Source organism: Suricata suricatta, chromosome 9, assembly GCF_006229205.1.
Source record: "Suricata suricatta isolate VVHF042 chromosome 9, meerkat_22Aug2017_6uvM2_HiC, whole genome shotgun sequence".
Taxonomy (NCBI): Eukaryota; Metazoa; Chordata; class Mammalia; order Carnivora; family Herpestidae; genus Suricata; species Suricata suricatta.
The window spans coordinates 44,436,701-44,454,256 of record NC_043708.1 but is presented as its reverse complement, the minus strand read 5'-3'; positions in this window follow the sequence as shown (position 1 = coordinate 44,454,256).

The following is a 17,556-nucleotide window of genomic DNA, read 5'->3' as shown; positions in this document are numbered from 1 at the left end:
TTTTGAGGCCCACCACCTGATGGTTACCAAGCGAAATTCTTTAGGACATGAAACAAGCCTGTAGATTCTTACAGCTACCAGGACAATAGTTCTTAGAAATAAAATAAGCAAGTATACCGAAAGGTAGAGTGCTTAACACTTTAGAATTTAAGAATCCCATTAGCCACGTCTTTTACGTAAAATCAGACAAACATGTGCACCCTGACACACCAGCAGTCACTAAAACATGCCGCCTTTGGGCTGGCCAAGAACAGGTAGCATATACCACCAGCAATTCCTGGTGTGGACTAAACCAGTGGACTACATGAATAGAGAGTACATTCTTGAAATGAGGAAAGGACTAAACCAGCAAACCCCAGTAAATGGGCACTTCAGAGTGGAACTGGGGAAGGGATTCCAATGTGGAATTGTGTGCTGAATCAAGGGCTATGACCTAGTGCTCCACTTAGCTCAGTCTGACCCATTAACCTTGGACTGGAAAACAAATTAGATCAGTATGCAAAAAGAGCAAAACTCAAACCTAGAGGCACTTACCAGCAACCCTTGGAAATGGTAAGAAGTACAGTGAATTCAAAGGCTTTGCAGGGTATCAATTTGTGTCTCCCATTGTCCCTGCAGCCGGCAGAAGTTTGCTTTGGATCCCACTGCTGCCACCAAATCTGTTAAAAAACAAAATTCAGCTGAGTCAATTCAAAGATCTAATTTGGCTTTATTAAACAATTCATGAATTTGGCATTCCCATTTAGCAAACTAAGGAAAGCTCTGAGAAGTTGCACAAGATAGAAAACTTTTTTAGGAAGGACGATGGGGCAAAAGAGTTTGTAGCAAAAGAAAAGAAAGGATTATTTCAAGCAAGATCACCTTCCCTTAGTAAAAGGGAAGGGGGCCTTATTGGTGTATTACCTCGTCTTCCTTAAGGGGATGGAGAATGACAGATTATCCCATTGGTGTTGATCAGAAAATTCCTCACTGATCTATTAAGACTCCATTTCTGGGGGAGGTATAAGCCTCTGTTTGGTGACTTAGCCTAAGCGATGCCATTTTGTGCCTGTGGTCTTCTTTTTAACAACCTTTAGATTTAAAAGATTCAAGTTCTTTAAATGAAATCTTCAGAAAACAGTTTGGGGAAAGAGGTCCTTGCATTTAGGGAGGTTATTCTATATTTAGAAGAAGTGAAAAGTTAAGTACCTCAGTTATGGAACTCCCTTTAAAGTCATTTATTGTATCTGTCAGCTGTTCTCTTTACATTTTATCTAAATTAGTTTCCTGAACTCTGACATTTTAAACTAAAATTTCAGAGAGTGACCTCTTGCTGCCAAGTAATGTTTTCTTCCTCACACAAGATTAAGCATCATAATTAATGGAATATATAGTGTATATTTTTAATGTTGTAATTATAGAACTGGTTTCTGGAGAAAAGCCACTGACTTGGCAGTGAAATTCTATAGCAATAGCTATATTTTACTGGAAAATGGACAAACACCATCTTTGTGTTTTAAGATCAAAATGTTCCTGCTTTCCTCAAGTATGTTTCTTTTCCATTTTCATGATAAATATTTTGATATATTGATAATAAAGTATCTTTTTGCATGTATCCTATCAAATGTAAACTGTAATAGTTTGCATCTTATCAAATGTAATGACATCAATATGTTTTTCTCCTAAGCCAGCCACTCAATTGTACTAGCTAAGAAAAACACAGTGGTTAGCCTCATGATATAAGCAGTCATAAGTCATTAATTACAAGCCAATCGTTCTTATAAAGTCCTTTATCAAATACATTTTTACAATGGTCATATATTGAATACAAAAAAGACACAAGAAGAATTCCTGAGCTTTCTGAAAGACAGAGGCTTCTGTATCTAATCTAATCTTGGTAATCTAATGAATGGTCTATGTTATTATATGTTACATGATTTAATTTTATTGCCCAATATATGATAGTGGTCCTGTTGTGACTTGGCATCTTCTGGGACCTTACTTTATACTTCACCTTTAGAACTTAGTATTATACCAGGATTAGATTTCAAAGGCAACAAGTAGGGCAAAAGTAAAAGGAAGGGATTGACAAAATTCTTTAGAACAGTTCTCAAAATGTGATCTGCAGACAGGCACATCAGCATTACTTGAGAGCTTATTTGAAATGCAAATTCTCGGGACATCTGGGTGACTCAGTTGGTTAAGTGACTCTGACTCAAGCCATGATCTGCTGTGGGCTCTGTACTGACAGCTCAGAGCCTGGAGCCTGCTTCAGATTCTGTATCTCCATCTCTCTGTATGCCTCTCCTGTTCATGATCTCTCTCTCTCTTTTATTTTTAAAATAAAAAAAGGAATGCAGATTCTCAGACACACTGAATTTTGGTGGTAGTGGGGTCTAGGTATTTGGTTTTAACCGGCTCTCCAGAACTTCAGAATGCATGCTTAAATTTGAGGCTCTGCACCACGGTCCACCCACCTTAACAATAGGGTGTGACATTTATCTTTCTGGTGAATTAGTTTGCAGGTCCAGATATCCAGACATTCCCATCGTTAAATTAGAGTGAGCAAAAGAGTAAGTGTGAATACAGGATTACATTATAAAGTCATGCTTTACTATTTTTTAGGGCAATTTAAGTGTTTTTCTCCAAAGGTACAATAAGTTTGCCGTTCATGTTGTCTCTGCAATCTAATTCTAATCTAATCTAATCTATGATCTCACTCAAGATAATTATTATAGCAACATCATGATTTGTAGAATGATTAAAGCTTTCTGGTACTGTGAAGCATTTCTACTTAAACCGGGTGAAATGAAGATGCTGTTAGTGTCAACCATAATTGCTGAAAAATCTTCTAAATACATTTCCCTCTGGATTTATTCTGTAGACTGTGACAAAAATGATACTTTCTTTGTTAATCTGAGATCTTCAAATACTTCAAGATGATCATTGTGCACAATGATTGGTAAAGAATATTTATGCTAACGGGAAAAATCTGCACAGATTAGGAAATACTTTAAGGATTTAGCAAGCTGCTCACCAAGGAGGGGAGTATGGGTGGTGGTACCTCTTCGCTTAGCTGGGAGGAGCCTTTTATCACTGCTTCTGTGGGAACTGCTCACTCAAGGGGATATTAAAATACAGAACTTCTGCTTTGTTTTATTACTGCTTTAAAATTCTTTGCAGAGGGGCACCTGGGTGGCTCAGTTGGATGTGCTTTGGACTCTTGATTTCTGCTCAGGTCATTGTCCCAGGGTTATGGGATCAAGCCCCATGTTGGGCTCCAGGTTGAGCGAGCGTGAAGCCTGCTTAAGATTCTCATTCTCTCTCCTTTTCTCTCTCTCTCTCCCTCTGCCCCTCTCCCCTGCTTGCACTTTCTCTTTAAGATAAAAGAAAAGAAAAGTAAAATAAAATAAAAAAGTAAAATAAATAAAAGTCTTTGCCTAAAATACATCACCATGTTGACTGTACCCAAAACAGATCACTCTGCTGCCTCATGCTTGGCACACAACAGGCATACAGAATAGTAGAGAGGACAATAGAACGAGTATCTATTTACCAACCAGCTTTGTCAATCTTAATATTTTATGATACTTGTTTCAGATTGCTTTTATTATGATGAAATACAACATTACAGATATAACTGAAGCCTCTCGCACAATCCTCTTTCCTCCTCTGTTCTTTCTCCTGAGAAAGTCACTGTGTCGGTTTTCTCCATTCTGATGCATATTTTTATCTTTTACTACATAATGTGTGTACCCTAAACAATAAGGCTTGTACTTATCCATAAATGAAATGGTATTATTTTTGCACATTTAAAAGCTTAATATAAATGGTATTGTAATGCTTATATCTGCAACTTGTTTTTTTTATTCAAATTTATATTTGTGGTATCTATCCATCCTGATAAAGTAGCTTCTAATTCATTTGTTTTCACTGCAGCGTGGTGGTCCATTGTTTAAATACACCATAAATTCATTTTGTGACATGTAGGTTTTTAATTTTTTTTGTGATTGAACAACGCTGCTACGAACACTCTTGTTCCTGTCTTTTGATATAATGTGGGAGAGTTTCTCACCAGAGTGTGCAGTGAGGAGGGGAGGTGCCATGTCAAAGATTGGGCATACAGGTCATCTGAAAGACATCAAAACCTACAAGAGGCTCTGAGGTGGTGGGACGTCCATCTAGGCATGATGACCATGACCTGTTCTAGTGTTATGAGATTTAAGCAACATCTGGGACAAGACACTCATTTGTAGACTTGGAAACATGCTTCCTCCTTGACATTCTTTGGGCAAGTGCATCACACAGGAATGACTTCTTTTCTTCCCGCTTAGACTTCCTGCTATGCCTTTTGATCTCTTCATCATTATCAATCATTACCATCATAGGAGTGAATTTTACTAATGCTTACTGTTTTCCAGGCTCTGTGTGGAGTACTTCAAATGCACTATTTGACGTATTCCTCATAACAATCTCACGGGGTAGGTGTATAAATTATCTCCATGTTACATGTAAGGAAACCAAAGCCTAAAACAAATAAAGTACTTGCCCACAGTGACTAGTCAGGATTCAGGCTGTTACAACCCAGTTCCTAAGCTCTTAACCACCATGTGATACTACATTTCTCTATTACTTTATGGTTGAAACTACAAAATCGTTATTTTCCCTTTTTTAAAATTAATATTTATTTATTTTTGAAAGAGAGCGAGCACATGAGCAGGGGAGGGGAAGAGAGAGAGGCCAACAAAGAATCTGAAGCAGGGCCCGGGATCTGAGCTGTCAGCACAGAGGTCGACATGGGACTTGAACCTACAAACTGTGAGATGATGACCTGAGCCAAAGTTAGATGCTTAACCAACTGAGCCACCCAGGCGCCCCACAAAATCATTATTTTCTAATTTGCAAAAGAAAGAGAGGTCTATTATGAGAATTTTGTACAAGATCATAGAAAAATCAGGAAAGTTTTCAATAAAAATCACTATATTGTGATTTGAAATCCTTAATCATTGACTTGGGCTCAGGACAGTGTGTTCATTCACTTGTAATCTTTCCTCCTACCTTTTAAAAGTTATTAACATGTAAACATTCCTAAAAAGGTGGAAATACATTATAATATACCTCATTATTATTTTTGCTTATTCCTCTCTTCATTCTTATGAACGTCTTTTACTTTTACACATTGCAGTTTTAGTGTACATGTAATTAATCTTTCTTTTTTTAAGATCAGCATTGTATCATATGCATTTTTCCATACTGTAATATCATAGCGATCATTTGAGTATATATGTTAGACTTTATTTACTTGTATTGTTTTCAAAGAACGTTTTTGTTCATGTTATGTTTTCTTCCATCTGGGTCATTTTCTCAAGATAAATTCCTTGGGAGAAAATTACTAGGTCAATGGGCTGCTCATTACTATGATATCTGATATTCTTTAACATCAGATGCACGCATAGAAATGGGAATGCTGACTAAATCTGAACCATATGAGGTTATCATGCATGATCTCTGTAGAGATACCTTCCTGACATAGCAATTTCTTGCTTACAATTGATGTTAATGAGAGGTTTATTTGCCTAATGTCTTAACTGATTGGCATTCTCTATGGTTATTCTATTGGTCAGTGTGGTTAGATCTGGTTCATGACCTCACATCCGAGATTTATGTTCCTGGAGTTGCTATAATGTTCAGTGTGCATTTTAGCCGTTGAAATAGTCATAGGTTTGTTTATTCCTCTAGAAAACACTCATTTGTTAGGATTCAAAAACTTAGGACAAAATTGGGTTAAATGACAGAGAAAGAGAACATGAGTGGCATGGCCAAAAGGAAGTAGAATGGCCTGCTGTGGTCTTTGTCCCATTGTGTCCACCCTATTGCACTGCCGACCATTGCGCTAACTTGTGAGGGCTGCCCAGCTGAGCACTAGGTGAGGTTTTCATGATTTACTAAGTGGATTTCAGGAGAGTTTGGATAACTTCCAATGCCAATAGCTATAAAATTATGCGCCAGGTTATCCAAACCTCCTCCAGATTGAATTGGAAGGTCATGCCTACCTTTGCCATTTTTGCTCCTGCCCTTCTTCAGCTTAGCCAGCAGGCCTTGACCCCAGATGCATTAACCCAAAGTGAGCTGCCTGTGGGCATGGCCTGTGCTGTGGGCATGGCCTATGCTGAGGCCATCCCATCTCTCATCACTTATCCCTTTGCCCCAGAATCTTGATAAGCATGTCAGGGAACGCATATGTCATAAGCTCTTGGTGGAGACTGAAGCCAATATCCCATTACATATTTATAGTTGGAAATACTAAACTTAAAATGCTGGGGGCCTGGGTACCTCAGTCAGTTAAGTGTCCCACTCTTGATTTTGGCTCAGGTCATGATCTCATGGTTCATGAGATGGAGTCTTGCATAGGGCTCTGTGCAGACAGTGCAGAGCCTGCTTGGAATTCTCTCTCTCCCTCTCACTGTCTCTCCCCGGCTTGTACGTGTCTGCTTGTACACTCCATGCCCCCCTCAAAATAAATAAAAACATATTTAAAAAGATGTTAATCAGTGACTTAAATTCTTGAGATTTGGGACTAAAAATCAGATGTCTTGGGTGTGGGTGTTTAGTTATTCCCTCATTTTATACCATGTGAAGGTGTCACATGTTGCCCATACTTTGCCTTAAGCTCACCAGTTTTCTACTGGTGGGTGTGGCTTCACTGCTGCTCACAACTGCTCAGAGGCAGATTATCTGCCCTTACCTTTCCCATTGAATATTTGTTCTGTCTGTGGTACTCAAAAACCAAGAACTGATCAATCTTTACCCTCTAGTTTCATTTTCCATTGAGCCCATGAATGTCTCCTGATCTGTGACCCTTCTGCAACAGTCACAGGATAGTAGGTGTGTTGGACACTGGGGAGTGTCTCCGCACAGCAAGTGGCTGAGCTGATTTGCTGTCTCTTTCTTCATCTTTGAAAATCGATGCTTTAACCCATTTCCTTGGCTGTGGCTTCGGGTTATTATGGTGGTGACTGCTTACGTTGTTTGCATGTAAACGTTTCTCTCATTTCAGCCTTGTCCCAGTTCGAGCTTCCTGATGTTGTTGCAGATATGGCCAGCATTTCCTATGACCTGGCATGGCCTCTGTCAGCAGAGGCTGCAGAGCAGTGGCCCTCGCAGGACAGGACCTGCATGTGCCACTTCGCCTCAGGCAACACCCAGTCCACATTTAGAAAACTAGTTTGGCCAGAGACACTTGAATTTGCAGAGCTTGAGCAAGCGCATTAGCCTCCACTTGCATGCCTGCAGGCTCTCCCTCTATCTGTACTCTCCTGTGGCCCTCGGACCTTATCTTACATTACTCAGTGGTGACTGCTCTTGCTTTTGCCACTCTGAGCCGGGTGCTGCCACCACAGCTGCTCTTACTGGTGCTCTTTGTGGGTGATGTTTACCAGTGACCCCCGCCCCATCCCCACCCCGGCCATGAGGGCTGTCGATTTGTTCAGTACCATGGTGGGTCTAACTCTGCTGAGTGCAGGGCCACATTTTATCTCCCCTCATGTCATACTGTTAGATGGGTCTTGCAATAGGTTGTTGGGTCCTGATTGCTACACGGTTTGATGAAAGCTCTGAAGTCACACACTCAGACGTACCCTGACACAGCTACGTAGCTGTGAGGGCAGGTTCAAGAGATAGTGTTATGTCATTCCTATATCTTTATTTTTTTATTAAAAATTTAAAAACTTTTTAATTTAATTTATTTGGAGAGGGAGCACGAGAGAGCATAAATGCAGTGGAGGCAGAGAGAGGGGACACAGAGGATCTCCAGCAGCCAATGCAGGGTTCAAACTCACAAACCATGAGATCATGACCTGAGCCCAGATCAAGTCGGGACGCTTAACCTACCTGAGCCACCCAGGCGCCCCACCTTTCTGTGTCTTGAGAGCAGCGTTTCCCTCCCTGTGTTTGCCTTGGGGTGGAGTCTCGCTTGCTTTAGGATGATTTTCTTGCAGGAGTCCTGAGAGTGAACCCTTTACAATTCTCCTCTATTGCATTTCCCTGCGCTACTTCTTGGTTCCCACGTTCATGTATTTCAAAACCCCACCAGTGATTTCCCACTGTTCCCCCAGGCGGCTTCTCAGCCTCCATAAAAACCAGAGAATGCAATAGATATGGGGAAGGAGAATGGACTACCCTTCCCTCCAGAGACCTGAACCATTTATATCTCAGCCTCATCCCACAAAGCACTGCTTTGATATTCATGAAGTACATGGTGTAGCATATTGTTCCCCCAAACATGCTGCCACAATGTACCTGTCTCATGCTGGTGCCCCGTCACAGGACCTTCTTTATAATTGGTATTTATGTTTTAATTAATGCATGTTTGATGGAATAAAGGTATGTTTTAAAGACAAGGAAGAGGACTGGGTATAGCTAAATTGAGGTTGGATTTCACAAGTTTTCATTTTGTGTCTTCAGTTGCAGAGTCACAGTTTCTAATTTAAAATGCTGTATAAGTCTAATTACATGAAACAGAAGTTGGTGTTTTGATTTTTTACTTTGCTATTCTGTTTGGAGTGTCATTGCAACTACTGTATTGTAAATGATGGAAAATAATTGCATATGTTAAAAAATATGAAACTTTATAAAGTAAAAAAAATAAAATTTTTAAATTAAAAAAATAAATAAAATGCTTGAGGGGCTTTTAAGTTATCTGAATAACAATGTTTTCTGTACTGGAGAGAAGAGGCTGGTTGCTGGTGGCAGAGCAAGTCATTAATAATGATGTTAAAGGAAAAGTTAGATTTAAAATAGGATGTATAGGGGCACCTGGGGGGCTCAGTTGGTTAAGTGTCCGGCTTCAGCTCAGGTCATGATCTCACAGTTCATGGGTTTGAGCCCTGTGTGGGGCTCTGTGCTGATAGCCTGGAGCCTGTTTCATATTCTGTGTCTTCCTCTCTGCTCCTCCCTCACTTGCACTCTGTTTCTCTCTCTCAAAAATAAATGAAACATTAAAAAGATAAACCGAGGTAATGTAGGTAAAGAACATATGCTTTTGACTAATAATAATAATAGTCATTGAATACAAGTAGGTATTGCTGATAAAATGTAATAATAGCAATTGTTGGTACAACTTATTGATATGTGTTATATCCAAGTCATAATTTTATTCCATTTATGTCTTGTTTGCACTTGTTCCTTACATTAACTTTATAATATGGATGAGAAAACAGCCCCAGAGAATAAGGTAAAGAAATGGGTAACGAAAAAAGCTAAGGTTGAAATTTGAACCAATATCAACCTGACTTGAATATTTCTTCTGGTAGATCAATTCCATAGGATTAAGGACTGATAAAATGTTAGTGATTATAATGATTTATTTTCAATAATATAGTTTGACTACCTTCTCGGAAAAATTCTGATAATGATGATAGGGAAAATATTTATCTGACCACCAGGTGGCGCTTGACCAAGGTTCTGCAATTACACTCCCCCCTCAGAGACCTTTGCATTAGCTACAATCTAAACTGAAATAAATAATTTGCCAGGTTCCATGTGGGGGAAATTAACAAAGGGCAGAAGTTTATAAAATGAAGTACATATATTTTTGAGATACTGCCTATTTTATATAGTCTATGTGGAAGAATATGGGAATAACCATTTGCACTACTTTGGGACTTACATCCTTAGGCATACAATTTATTTAATGGATGTAATCCACTTTGATATGTATTAAAATAGCATCTGGCTTAATAATTTTGATGGCAACTCTGGATTATAATGCTTGAAACTTGAGATTTATGGTAGAAATGGCAGGTAGCCATTAATAATGGTTACAAGGTGGAGCAAGAGCATCTACTTTACTGCCCTTGAGGAACTTAGCAAGTGCACACCTCTGTTCCATAAGGATGTAGTGTGATTACATAAAAGCCAGTATGCTGCCATTTAACATGCAGTTTAGCAATTGAACGCCCTGGGGAGGGTAAGTTTTGCTCTGTTAGTCTTGGTACTTTCTGCAGTTTATAAGTCTGCCAGATCTGTTCTTCTAGGCAATTAATTAACCTGCAGCACTTTGCATCGATTGTAATTCCTAGAACATGCACAGTCATTACATATTTGAAACCAGTTTAGAATATTTGCAGTTTAAATTTCCCAACAGAGGAAAAAATTATATCCTATACTGTTAAGAAGGAGTAAATCTAAAATGAGAATGATAAATTCTGAGTTATCAAAAATTGAATTATTCAGTTTTTAGATTATGTGAGTCATTTTTCTTCTCATTCACTCAGCAATCATGAATTGGCATATAATTTAACAAATACATGTAGAAAGGATAGATAATGAATGTACATTATCTATGCACTTCTCATGTACAAAGCGCAGAGGCTGTGGGGAATATAAAACAATAGTTTTCATGACTTCTGATCTCTAGGAAGTTTATGATATAGTTGGAAGATCAGAGGCATAAAAAAACAGGAGAAATAACATGAGTGTTAAGTAACAATAAAAGGCACATTAGGAAGATATAATTATATTCCATTGAATGCTACATAGGATAAGTGCCATAAATTTGAAGGAGAGAAGGATTTCTTTGGACTTCTGTGGTGAGGAAAGGCTTTCTGGAGGATGTGGGACATAAGCCAGTCTTAAAAGGTGGGAAAATTGAAGGAAGAAGATGACATTTCCAAAGGGTGAAGGAAATAGAAGAATAGAAATGAAGAGGATCAAACCGAAGCAGTGATGACGAGACTGCACAGCACGTGGGCACCTGTGGGGATGGCGGTAGGAGGGGTGTGAACAAGTACACACGTCCGTGCTTTCAAACTACCCAGTCCACCTCCCTACTGCACTTGTTGGGCCCCCATATAAATGGGGAGCATTTCCTCTCCTCCAGTTTAAAAAATGTGAAGGATAAATGTTAAACAATTTAAGTGGCAAGTATTAACATCAAAACAAATGTGGACGTGCCATGGAGGAGAGCTGAAGAGACAGAAGTCCTGAACATCTGTGACTTGTCCAAGGCTGTAGAACTTGTGCAGCGGACAAGCCCTGCTGGCATGGCCTGTGGAGAAGGTTGTCTCGAGCCCTTGAAGATAATTTTGCTTTTGCCCTACCATTATTTCTTTTTATATTCCCTGACAAATCTGCCAAAAAGTGGTCAGGGAAAATAAGAAAAGGAATTTGAACAAACTCATCATTTTTTCCTCCTTGTTCTTACATCTCTTGTGTAAGGATTAAGAAACATTCTATCACAGATAAAATAAGGTTTAAAAATAATTTGTTAAATACAAACTTCTGATTTTTATTGTTATCAGAGACAGATATTAGTAAAAAGGTATTACTAATGACTACTAATAAGAAGACTATACATTTTTCAGATCTAGGACACATTTGATTTGAGGAAGAAACAACTGATTCACTTGGCAGAACGTACTAGATGAATAAAGTCAATACAAACACTTCTCTGGGCTCTGAAAAATACCCTCCATCTTTAAGGATGACCTGGTTGGAAAGAGTCTTGAATGTCAGGTGAGTGGGCTGGATTTCTTTTGTAGTCACAGGGCAAACCTCTGAGGACTTCCAGAATGTCTTTCCAGCAGAATGCTTTTAAGGGCTGGATTAAAATCTAGGGGCACCTGGTGGGTCAGTTGGTTAAGTGTCTAACTCTTGATCTTGGCTCAGGTCACGATGTCATGGTTTGTGAGATCAAGCCCTGCATCGGGCTCTGTGCTGACAGTGCAGAGCCTCTCTCTCTCTCTCTCTCTCTCTCTCTCTCTCTCTCTCTCTTTCTCTCTCCCCCACTGACCCTCCCCTGCTAACGTATCTCTCTTTTTCTCTCAAGGTAAATTAATAAACTTAAAACAATCTAGAGAAAGTAACTGAGAAATGCTACATTATTAGTATCTGAAAGATAAGGAGAGGATTTGGTCTCAGGGTTTCAATTGACTTGGGAACTCATTTACAAATACACATGGTACTCTCTGAGATAATTGTGGCCTGACTTTCCTCTTGGAAATTCTGGAAGCAAAGGGAAGAGAGCAACGTAATGCATGTTTGGTTTGAACTCTCAGTGTTGCAGAAAAAGATGCTGATGATTTGAATTGAAGAGCCAAGGTGAGATTTAAGAGAAGACGTCCTTCATGGAGACTTGGAGTGTAAAGCAGACCTGAGGTCCAGTCTACTCTGCTCTAACCTGTTTTCCCGACTCCACACACTAAGGATGGCTCCCAAGCCTTCTGGCTTTGCTTCTACTTGTTCCATGGGAATTTGAACCTCCTGGTTTTCACAAATGATTCTGGAAGCTCTCAGAGGGGTGTATCACTAAGTGTATTATTTTCCCATTTCAGCTGTAACAATTATCACACATTTAGCAGCTTAAAACCACAGACATTTGTTATCTTATATTCTGGAGGTCGGAAGTCTACCATGGGTCAGCAGAGACATGCTCCCTCCAGAGGCTCTACAGGAGAACCTATTTCCTTGCCTTTTCCTGCTTTCTAAGGGCCACCTGCAGTCCTTGGCCAGGGGCCCCTGTTCTCCATCTTCAAAGCCAGCTGTGTAGCACCTTCAGATCTCTCTCTGACCTCTGCTTCTGCTGTCAGATCTCTGATTCCAACTCTCCTGCCTTCCCCTGATAAGCACGCTCACGATGACACTGGGCCAGCCCAAATAATCCAGGAGAAACTTCCCATTTAAGATCCTTTACTTCATCACATCTACAGAGTCCCTTTTGCCATGCAGGGTTCTGGAAATGAGGACATGGGAATCTTTAAGGGGTGATTACTCAGGCTGCCATAACCAGTGCTCTGAGAAATAGTTTTCTTGGTCACAACAGAGGTCTGTTATCGTCTCTTTCTTTCTTTCTTTTAACATTTATTTATCATTGAGAGACAAAGACAGAGCATGATCATTGGAGGGGCAGAGAGAGGGGGAGACACAGAATCTGAAGCAGGCTCCAGGATCTGAGCTGTCAGCATAGAGCCAGACAAAGGGGCTCGAACTCACAAAGGGTGAGATCATGACCTGAGCCAAAGTCGGGCGCTTAACCGACTGAGCCACCCAGGTGCCCCCGTTATTTTCTTTTTCTTACACTGGGTCACTGTAATGTGACTTTAGTCACTGCTGAGGTTTCTTTTCCACCAGCGGCAACAGCAGCATTGGTGCTATAGACGCCCCTCCCCTGCACGGGCACCGTGTCATTGTGGATACTGCCAGTGTCCAAGACAGAGGGTGGTGCCGTGGGTCCTGACACTGCCAAGGCCACTGCTGCGTTATTGTTGCCACTACCCTCAATGCAGCCATCACTGCAAAGGGGACCATTAATGCTGACACATTTCTGGGTTTTCCTCCATCCCCTTGGGAATCAGTTGCGAGTCTGGGAAGGGGGCTACAAGATTAGCAGTCTGACGGGCACCATATTCTGTCAACAAGCACACCTCCCGTTTGTCTTGAACTAGCTTCTCTCTTTCGCCTTGGGATCCGTCTTCCTGCAGGCCCTCTGTCCCTTCTCACATCGCCACTTCTTCTAGGCTCAGGTATTTTGGAATCCTAATGTAAACACAGCTGGGACTCAGGCTGTTCCAGAACACATGCTCTCTGAGGCTACCTTCCCAAGTGTTTACATTCCATGCTTGAAGAGCTGGCTCCTTCAAGAAACTCAGGGGAAAGAAAATCAGTAAGGTTCTTAATTTTTCACACTCTCTACCTAGTCTAGGGTTAAGCATCTGGATCCCATTGGATGCCTTTCGTCCTAATTTAGTACTTCCTATTAATTTTGCAAGGGATTACTATTGAAATACATAATTTAGTAACTTCAGATTTTACAAGCCATGTCAAGTGCCATACCAAATAGGCTTTGACTGGATTTATTACTGTTGAAAAGGAAATCTTTGAATTCTGTCCTCCTAGCTACTATTGGTTCATTTCGTACTAGAGTGTGTGAAATTGGAGCTATAGAAACCATGTTTCCCCCCCCCCTCCCTTGATCTGGCTGGAATAAAGGTTTTCACTTCATGAAATAAACAGTGAAAGGCTTTTCATGAATTTGTATGTATTTTTAATGAGTTTTGTTTCTCATGATGGACTGTACTCATGTTGTCCTCCCAGGAAAGTGAGGAACCTGAGATCCTACACCAGCTTCAGTTTATCCAATAGGAACTAATATTGATAATGTTCCCGGCAGTGGCTAAACCTCTGGTTTTGTAGGTTGATCTCACAGAGGATGTCAGTTGAAGAGAGGTTAGGAATTATTGCACTAGGGAATTTCCCTGTACAATCTTTTAGTTGCTTTAGTTTCAGGGTGAGGCCACAGGTTTCTGATGACTCAGGAATGTGTGTGCAAGTCTTTAAAAAAGTACTGAAGGGCAGGGAAATGAGGGGAGGTGTGGTGGGAGAGTTGGGGCTCATGGAGACCATAAGAGGTGCATGAATAGGGTCTGAGTTATTGGGCTGTAGTTCTTCCACTGACCTTTTCATTGATGGCTAAGATTTGTTTATTGATTCCTAACCATTTTCTGGGATAGGAACCTTTTCCTGGGGGTAAGAATTATTTCCTCCCTCAAAGACATTGCCACACGGAGTTCAGTCTACCTGTGTTTGAGTATAATTCCTGATATTTGAAAATGAATATTTACTTCCTATTTATAGTTATATCCAGATATACCCATGCATGTTAGTTAACTTTTGGGGATGGAGCCGCAGCTGTGGTCCATGAACTGAAACAAAGGACGTGTCTGCCACCTCCTGGACACTCTGAGAAATTCAAAGGATTTTTCCACAGGAAGAGGGCGAGTTTGATAAATTTTGTTTCAAATTTACTTCAACAGACAAGAATTTAGCCAAGTATTAAACAGATTAATTTCTGCCTTTGTGAAGGCTTGCACGTCTTTGATCATTCAGTCGTTTTAATGAACTCAACGTGGTTGTTTCCGATTTGGCCTTGGAAGTCTTGGCACCTGGCCATGGTCTGAGTGGTGGAGCCTCACTGCCTCCAGCTTGGGCTCCTCAGTTTTGGCAGGGCCTGCCTTCCCGCTGGAAGGTTTACAAAGGAAAAAAAAAATCATTATGTCTGAAACTCAGCCAGGACACATCAGTGTGTTTCCAGGCTGCCATCTATCATGCAAATCTCTGAAGATTTAATATTTTTTAAAAAATTGCAATGCACCTGCTCCTAAGGAAAGCCATCTTGTCACATGAGAGCATGCTTTTATTAAATTAGCGAGTTAAAAATTTTATTTATGAGGGCTTACAACTTGGGTTTCTTCCCTTAGGCTTTCTCATCTCTGTGTTAAGTACAACTTGCTTCCAAGGTCAGCCTCCTACCCTCCATAATTAGCTCAGAGATTTACCAGAGACTTCTGACACCAGCTTTGCCCAGCAGGCTGATCACAGCACTATTTGTGGTCATACCCTAAGTGATTCAGCAGCTCTGCTATCTTTAGACTCTTGTCTCATCCCACACAAAGCTCTTTTCAGACCCAGTTTGACATTATGATATTGTACTGTGGTCCTGCAGGGTCAGAGAGTATAATGTGGTGATTCAATATGTATCTTATAGCAGAAAAAGGGCATTCAATGTTTGGCAAAAGGACAGTCTGATGACAAGGAGCGTGCAAGGCAATGTTCAGTAGTTTCTGCCACTTTGCTGGGTAGGAGTGAAACATATCACCTTGAAAAAAATGGCTCCAGAAACGTGGATTTTTTTCTGTTTTTTAGCTTTTTGGTGTCAGGGTCTCACACCCAAGCTGGGTGTGTTCTCTTTGGGTTCCCTTCCTTGGTGTACTGTTTTGTGGCCCACCTACTGAAGCAGGGTTTGTTGAAGTCAACTTAAGTCATTGAGAAGGTCTGCTTAAGTTGTTCAGTATCAGTTTTGCTGTTGTGCCTAGAAGCTTAATTCTACGAGAAGCTTTTCCAAATTTTATCTTCAACTCTTCTTTTCTTTGACTTGTTTCTGTACAGGGTCAAGTTTCAAAAAGTTATTTGTGGCCATCCCGGAAGTGAGAATAATAGAGCGCTCAAGAAAAGTAGGCTATTGGGTTTGCTTCATGGAATATTTAATACCTAGAGTAGCCTTTCATTTCAGAGCTATTTTAAACCTGGGACCTCACTGGGAGAGCAAACTGATGGGTAGGACCAAAAAAAAAAAATAGAAAGTTCTTGTGGACATGATTTACATGTTAATGGTTTACCTTTTAGGAACAAAAATAACAGCCATGATCTGTCCCTTGCTGAATAATATGCCATTTCTAACTATTAATGACAATCAGCAACAACAACAAAAATAAATCCCACCTCTTACCATGTTTCTCAGACCTGGGAGACTTGTGTTAAGTTTCTTCCAAGTTTACTATCCCACTCCAGACAACTTGAAGGGATAATGATGTCACAATATTTGGGTTTTAGTAATTCCAAAACTGTGATTATTTGCTTGAGGCAGTTTGAGAGGAAGTTTATCTTTGCACTGTCTATGAAGATCTTGTTCACTAGGCAATTTTATATTATCAAGGGGAGGTGGGATTATATTGTGGAGAAGTGCTTTGCTGGATGTGAGGACATTCTGGTACACACCAACTGCATGGTCCTGGCTTAAATTTTCTAATCTGGAAAGTGGGTGGTGTAATGTTGTCTGTAGTTTCTTCCAATTGTAGAATTCTATAATCTGCCTTCAGAGGAAGGTATGCCATTTGGTGGGTATTTAGAGCATATAGAAAACATTCCAACAAATTAATCTTGTATCTGCATTTAAATAGGCTTTGAATTACTACCTGGTCACTTAAAATATATCCTCTATCCATTTATGTATCTATCTTTTCTCTACCTTTCCATCCTTCTACCCACCCACAAATACACACATGAAGTTGGGTTATGAAGTAGGTGGATTAAGCCATTCTTGATTAGTGGTACTAAAAGGGTTTCAGAAAGAATTTGATATGTGATATGTGAAAAAATATGATAAAAATATCATCCTGGAAAAAGTTGACTTTAATATATTTCCTTATGCTTATTTTAGGGGTAAATATTGTATACTTTGGAGGTAATTGTTCTGTAACTTTTTGATTTTTTTAGGGCTTCTATAGATTTTAAATTGGAGATTATACCTCTATCTTGACTTTTATCTCTATCTCTATATCTCTGGACACACACACACACACACACACACACACACACACACACACTTACACACACACGCACACTTGTATGCCAGGCAAGTACTGAGCACTTACACACACTGAAGCCTCAGATTGACTTTAGGATATAATATGACGAATTTGAAGTTATGGTTGTCCTCTCAGTAGACACTCCTGTTATGTTTTGCTCTGACTCTCTGATCCATTCTTCTTGGCAGTGACTGGTGGCATATTAACAAAGATGGTCCAATAAGGAAAAGCAAAAGATTATTGTTAGTTATCTAGGGAAGAGACACTCCTGTTTATTGAGTTATAAATAAGAAAACATGAAATTCCAGAAGCTCTTGGTGGCCATCTTGCCATCACAGTGCAGCCAGCCTTGGAATGATACAGATGCTCCAAAGAAGAAGGTAGGAAGACGGTGGAGTAGGAGAATCTTAGGTTCACCTTGTCCCATGGATACACC